The sequence below is a fragment of the Callithrix jacchus genome, chromosome X (genome assembly GCF_049354715.1).
Source record: "Callithrix jacchus isolate 240 chromosome X, calJac240_pri, whole genome shotgun sequence".
NCBI lineage: Eukaryota > Metazoa > Chordata > Mammalia > Primates > Cebidae > Callithrix > Callithrix jacchus.
The window spans coordinates 137056658-137064574 of record NC_133524.1 but is presented as its reverse complement, the minus strand read 5'-3'; the positions used below and the strand labels follow the sequence as shown (position 1 = coordinate 137064574).

Genomic DNA, 7917 nt, shown 5'->3' with positions numbered 1-7917 from the left:
ACTTCCATAAGATATCACACTGTTCCATTACATTGATAGCATTATGCTGATGGGGTCAGAAAAAAAGAAGTAGCAAACACACTGGACCTATTGGCAAGACACTTGCATCCCAGAGGAGGGGAATAAATCTGACTAAAATTCAGGTACTTTCTGCCTCAGTAAAATTTCTAGGAGTCCAGTGGTAAGGACCCTGTTGAGATATTCCTTCTTTTTTTTTTTTAAGTTCAAACTCATTTCCCTTTTATTAAAGTACAAGTTACCATTACTGGCTTGGTACTCAATAAAGGAAAACGTTCAAATAAGGTAATATGTTATCATCAGTATTTCCAGGTGACTGTTTACACTCAAGTAGCAATATCAATAAATCCTTGGGAAGCCCATCCATGGGATTTACACTTTGTTAAGGCCCAGTTCCTCTCGAGTGGAGATTCCCAGTTCATTTAAAGTTGGTCTAAGTTCCTGGATGACATATGGGTAGATTTCCTTATGAGGTCCTGCTTTGTCCTTAACAGCCTCTAGGATGCGAACTGTACTAGCAAAATCATTTAACCGTCTGCATGCCCACAAAGCAGCATCAATGATTTTGGGCTCTGGAACCAGATCATAGGTAACAAGTGTGTTTATCCCTTTACACAATTCCCAGGCATCTATATCTGGCTTGTTGAAGTATGTTACCCAGTGAGCATCAAACTCCTCATCTGTCTCACTTGACCGATGGGAATAGCAGCGAACTGACTGGATAGCCGCGGCGGGGCCGGGGGTCAGGGCGGAGTACAGGAGGCCTCGAGGGCCGGCCCGGGCGGTTGCGGCCACAGCGCAGCGGCGGAGAGCGGCGCCCAGCATGACGGAGATGGCGGCCCGCGAGCAGAGGATGGAGAGAGAAGCCGGTGTGAGCTCGTGGGTGGCTAGCGAGCTGGCGGGGGCCGGACTCCGAGATATTCCTTCTAAGACAAAGGATAAGTTGCTGCATTTGGCCCCTCCTACAACTAAGAAAGAGGCACAACATCTAGTGAGCCTACTTGGATTTTGGAGGCAACACATTCCTCATTTCGGTGTGTTACTCCAGCCCATTTATCAAGTGACCTGAAAGGCTGCCAGTTTTGAGTGGGCTCCAGAACAGGAGAAGGCTCTGCAACACATAGATGCTGCTGTTCAAGCTGCTTCTGCCACTTGGGCTGTATGATCCAGCAGATCCAATGGTGCTTGAGGTGTCAGTGGCAGATATGGACACTGTTTGGAGCCTTTGGCAGGCCCCCAGAGGTGAATCACAATGGAGGCCTCTAGGATTTCAGAACATAGCCCTGCCGTCTTCTGCAGATACCTACTCTCCTTTTGAGAGACAGCTCTTGTCCTGTTACTGGGCTTTGGTGGAAACTGAACGTTTGACTATGAGTCATCAAGTCACCATGTGACCTAAACTGCCTATCATGAACCGGGTGCTTTCTGACCTGTCTAGCCATAAATTGGGTTATTAACAGCAGCATTCCATCATCAAATGGAATTGGTATATATGTGATTGGGCTCATATAGGTCCTGAAGGCACAAGTAAGTTAAATGAGGAAGTGGCTCAAATGCCCATGGTCTCCACTCCTGCCACCTTGCTTTCTCTCCCCCAGATGGCACCAATGGCCTCCTGGGGAGTTCCCTATGATCAATTGACAGAAGAAGAGAAAACTAGGGCCTGCTTCACAGATGGCTCTGCACAATGTGCAGGTACTATCCCAAAGTGGATGGCTGTAGCACTACAGCCTCTTTCTAGGACATCCCTGAAGGACAGTGGCGAAGGAAAATCTTCCCAATGGGCAGAACTTTGAGCAGTGCACATGATTGTGCCCTTTATATGGAAGGAGAAATGGCCAGATGTGCAATTATATACCGATTCACCGACTGTACCCAATGGCTTGACTGGATGGTCAGGGACTTGGAAGAAGCAGGATTGGAAACTTGGTGACAAATAACTTTGGGAAAGAGGTATGTGGATGGACCTCTCTGGGTGGTCAAAAATTGAATAGATTGGTATCCCATGTGAATGCTTACCAATGGATGACCTCAGCTGAATAGGATTTTAGTAATCAAGTGGATAAGACAACCCATTCTGTGGATACCACTCAGCCTCTTTCCCCAGTCACCCCTGTCATTGCCCAATGGATCCATGAACAAAGTGGCCATGGTGGCAGGGATGGAGGTTATACATGGGCTTAGCAACCTGGACTTCCACTCACCAAGGCTGACCTGGCTGTGGCCACTGCTGAGGGCCCAATTTGCCATCAGCAGAGACCAACACAGAGCCCTCAATATGGCACCATTCCTCAGGGTGATCAGCCAACTTACCTGGTAGCAGGTTGATTATATTAGACCTCTTCCATCAAGGAAAGGGCAGAGGTTTGTCCTCACTTGAATAGACACTTACTCCAGATATGGGTTTGCATATCCTGCATGCAATGCTTCTGCAAAACTACCATCCATGGACTCATGGAATGCCTTATCCGCCATCATGGTATTCAACACAGCATTGTCTCTGACCAAGGCACTCACTTTATGGCTAAAGAAGAGTGACAGGGGCTCATGCTCATGGAATTCACTGGTCTTACCATGTTCTTCATCATCCTGATGCAGTTTAATTGATAGAATGGTGGAATGGCCTTTTGAAGTCACAATTACAATGTCAACTAGATGACAATTCTTTGCAGATCTGGGGCAAAGTTCTCTAGAAGGTCATGTTTGCTCTGAATCAGCATACAATATATGGTACTGTTTCTCCCATAGCCAGGATTCATGGGTCCAAGAATCAAGGGATGGCAGTGAAAGTGGCACTACTCACCATCACCCCTAGTGATCCAGTAGCAAAATTTTCACTTTCACTTCCTGCGACACTATTTTCTTCTGGCCTAGAGGTCTTAGTTCCAGAGGGAAGAACACTGCTACCGAGAGAAACAACAATTCCATTAAACCGGAAGTTAAGATTGCCACTGACCACTTTGGGCTCCCCCTACCTCTAAGCCAACAGGCTAAGAAGAGAGTTACAGTACTGGCTGGGGTGAACAACCCGAACTATTGAGACGAAATCAGTCTAATACTCCACAATGGAGGTAAGGAAGAGTATGCATAGGACACAGGAGATCTTTTGGGGCAGCTCTTAGTATTACCATGCCCTGTGATTAAGGTCAATGGGAAACTATAAAAGCCCAATCTAGGCAGGACTACAGATGGCCCAGACCCTTCAGGAATGAATGCTTGGGCCACTGTACTAGGAAAAAAACATGACCTGCTGAGGTGCCTGCTGAAGGCAAAGGGGATACAGAATGCATAGTAGAAGGTAGTCATCAATACCAGCTATGACCACATGACCAGTTGCAGACATGAGGACTGTAATTGTCATGAACATTTTCTCCTCCTTTTGTTAAAAACATATTTGTGTACGTATACACTTGTACTGAAAAAAACCTTCATTTAATTTCATTTTTCCTTTATCATGTGACATAAGATTTATTGACTTCATATCAGCATTTAATTGTTGTTAACTTTATATAATAGTATTTGGGTTGGGGATTGGTGCATTTCCGGTTGTATGAAGGAGAGTTGTATTATGTTAGGCGTAATTATGACCTTATTATTGTCTTTGTTTGAAGATTATGTATGATCTCAGGAGATGTGTATGGGTTCAAGTTGACAAGGGGTGGACTTGTGATGGTTAATACCGAGTGTCAACTTGATTGGATTAAAGGATGCAAAGTACTGATCCTGGGTGTGTCTGTGAGGGTGTTGCCAAAGGAGATTAACATTTGAGTAGGTTGGCTGAGAAAGGCAGACCCACCCTTAATCTGGGTGGGCACCATCTGATCAGCTGCCAGCATGGCCAGGATATAAAGCAGGTAGAAAAACATGAAAAGGCTAGACTGTCTTAGCCTCCCAGCTTACATCTTTCTTCCATGCTGTATCCTTCCTGACCTCCAACATCATACTCCAAGTTCTTCAGTTTTGGAACTCGGACTGGCTTCCTTGCTCTTCAGCATGCAGACAGCCTATTGTAAAACCTTATGATCAAGCAAGTTTAATACTCCTTAATAAACTCATGTGTGTGTGTGTGTGTGCGTGTGTGTACATCCTTATATACATCCTATTAGATCTGTCCCTCTAGAGAACCCTGACTAATACATGGTTCCTTTGTCTCTTTTTTTTCTCTCTCTAGACTCTCTTGCTACCTCAGACTTCTAGTTTTCCCTGTTGTAAGCCTCACCTCTCTCCTAAATTCAAGTTCCACATTCCAAGTCCCTGCTCAAACTTTCCACCCTGATGTCTGGCATGGATCTGTTGGAGAAATATCTTTCACCTCCCCAAACCTGCTCCTCTTCCATACTTGTCTATTTCTGTAAATGGTATCATCTAAGTTCCCCTTTAAAATATTCACATAACTTGGAGAAGCAAACTGTCTTTCCCACACCCATTGCCAAAGCCTCAGCTTTGGCTCTTGGTATTTTTTTTCTGGAAAGATGGAGAAGGCTGCATCCTGCATCTTTTCATTGGATTCATTTTCTGGTCAGGGAAAACCTCCTCCCTGGCTACAGGAACTATAAGTGGGAAGTTTCCCAATAACCACTGCAAGCAACATTGGCGGCACATATTGGCAGCACGGACATCTTAAATCTCTACTAGGATATATTTTCTTCATTTTTCTTTAAATGACAGCCCACTTCATTTCCAAAAGCTTACCACTGAGATGCAATGTCGATGACCAGAAAAAGTTTGAGGAAACAGAATGGAAGGGGCCAGAGCAGTTTTTGGGACAGAGGCAAACAGAAAGGGGCAACCCTCAAATCAATTCCATAATTATGGCAGAACTGAGAGATGGGTTTTATTGCCAATGTGTGTTATCAGGAAACTTTCCATTTTGCTTAGTAAATCTTGTTAACCAGGAGCTAAGCTTTGAAAAGCACTGTTTAAAATTGATGAACTCTGAATTTCACAGTCTTGGGCAAATCTATGGTCTCCATACTGTAGCGAAGGTTATACTTCATAGTAATTGGAATTTTCTTCCTCAGTAATGTGAGCTTGCTTTGCACACATGCTAACATCTGCAGTCACCATCAATAGACCTAACCATGATTACCTTCTTTGGGCTACACAGAAATAAGTTACAAAAAACAAACAAACAAAAAAGAGCCTAGACTTTTCTTAAAGAAGAAAAATGCAAACATGCATGGGATTTTTCTTGAGTGCAATCTCTGTGTTTTCCCATTTTTTACATGGCTCACTTCTCTCCGTCTCCTCCACCCATATCATTTACTCCCCATACCCCTTTCCTCTCTACCCTTCCCACCTATGTTAAAAGCTCTGTATGTATCCTTTCATATTGTTCTTCATGGCCAAATAATTATATACAGATTACATATACCATATAAAATATGCATTTTATTAAAATGGGGTATTAAGGACATTTTTCTGCATCTTATTTTCATATTTAACGATTCTTCACAGAAATCCTTTCACGTCGCCTGGTAGAGCTCTATTTTATTCTTTTTTGATGTTTGCATATTTCACCGCACTGATGTCTTATTTATTCAGACATCTTCCCAATTAACATTCTCTTTGTTTTCATTTGTGTGCACGTGCATGATTACAGAAAATACTATAATAAACAAACTTGTATATACAGTATTGTGCATTGGTGCTTATATTTCCATGGGACATATTCTCAGGAATGAGATTTCCGAGGTAAAGCATATTGCAGGATCTTTCAGCATCTCTTCAGTAAGTGGCTGTATCACTTTTAAACATTTTGCCTGTCTGGTGGCTTTAAACTGATATCATATTATTGCTTTAATTGGAAATTCCTTGACTATTAGTAAATTTGAACATTTTTCATAAGTTTTCTTAGCTTGTTGAATTATTATTCTGTGAATGTGTCTCTTCACATCCTTTCTTGATTTTTCCTTTAGGCTGTTTGTTCCCTCCTTTGTCCAATTTACAAGAGCCCTTTGTATGTTTTAGATATACTTTCTATCTGCCCTTTGCATTATAAAACTGTTTCTAAAACTATTATTTGCCTGTGGCTTTTATGATTTCATTTGCCATACAGAATTTTTAAATTCATATAATGTTTAGTAAGCCCCTCTTTCCTTTCATAGCTTCTGAGTATCCAATCTTGTTCTCTGCCTTGCACATGTACTCCAGGATTTTTCTATAAGATTTAAAATTTTTTTTTTTGAGACAGAGTTTTGCTCTTGTTACCCAGGCTGGAGTGCAATGGTGCGATCTTGGCTCACCACAACCTCTGCCTCCTAAGTTCAAGCAATTCTCCTGCCTCAGCCTCCTGAGTAGCTGGGACTACAGGCATGCGCGACCATGACCAGCTAATTTTTGTATTTTTAGTAGAGACGGGGTTTCACTATGTTAACCAGGATGGTCTCGATCTCTTGACCTCATGATCCACCCACCTCAGCCTCCCAAAGTGCTGGGATTATAGGCGTGAGCCACCACACCTGGCCAATTTTTTTTATATTTAAGTCTTCATCTGAAATTTATTTTAGTATGTGATGAAAGATAGTATTCATGCAATTTTATTTTCCTCTCAAAGGATGCCAGATGCATTATCATTTATTATGTTATCCATATTTTTCACATTGAATTAAAATATCATTTTGTAGTGCCAGATATTCAACACATTATAATACCTCCTTAATCTAATCAAATCAACATATTATTAGTGCTGGACTAGATAAATAGATCAGTAGGACAGATAAGCAAATCACATACTTGCTGTATTTGGATTTTTATGGCTTCCTATAAATTTTCAGAGCCACCTAGGCCTGAGATCTAGGTTTGAATTTAGGAACCACCACTTGGCCTTGTGGAGCAAACCAAATTACCTTGCTTAGGCTCAGTCTCCTCATCTGAGAAAGGGATATTGTCAAAGGGATATTGTGAGGATATAGGAAACAAAGGCACATGAAGCACTTAGTATAATGCCTAGCACATAGCAAGACTATAATAAAGGGTAGTTGCTACTTTGTCTACCCTCTTGACACCCATTCTGTCCTGTAAGCACCATGTCTACTTTTTGTCACCCCACTGTGAGCTCTCAGAGGGCAGTCATGGTCTACTAGGTTCCTCAGCACCCAGATTGCCCCCAATAAAGAATTAATCAGAATTGATCCTTATAGACAATACTCTGTGCTTTGTCCGTTTTACCTTTCCCTACTATGCAGAATCTAAGCTGAGTGAGTTCTTCCTCCTCTGGGATGTACTTCTACCACTGGTTGCAAGAGTTGGCCCCTGCATGTCTCTCCTCTGCTAGGTCATGCTCATAGTCAGCTGTGGCTATTATTCATTGTGCATTCTTGCACAGAGCCCTTTCATTGGTACAGTTACCTCAGCTTTGTCTCCCTAATGCCTAGCAGTCTGTGGCACAATGTAGGATACACAGTAAATTATTCTGGGCAAATTTTTTTTCATTCTAATTAAATCAATCAACTAGTGGGACAGGAATTTTTATATCTTATTTTAGAATTATTTAGTTTGGTTGACAAAGCTTATAACATGAAAAAATAAAATTCGAACCCTACTAACTAAGCCTTCAGTGAATCAGTTTCTCTCTGGTCTAAGCTTTGGAGGTGAGAAGGAAGTAATAGATAGCAACATCTAAAACATCATCGTTACATCAAGAATTACTTTAAGTGGTATTTCCAGATATAATATAGGACTCCCAGTTAAATCTACATTTCAAATATACAATGAGAATTTTTTGTACAAGTATGTCCCAAAGATGACATGGCACAAATGACACTAAAAATTGTTTATTTCTCTAAAATTCAAATTGAAGAGAGTGCCTTAATATTTTTATTTGCTAAATCTGGGAACCATATTAAAAATCTATGTTACAGGGGACATTTGAGGAATTATAACTGATTCATTGGGATG

General features: G+C 41.7%; 1 pseudogene; it reads right to left on the bottom strand.

The window, feature by feature from the left end:
- Nucleotides 1–205: 205 nt before the first annotated feature.
- On the bottom strand, nt 206–1056 carry LOC100401244 (cytochrome c oxidase subunit Va pseudogene; annotated as a pseudogene).
- Nucleotides 1057–7917: the final 6861 nt, after the last annotated feature.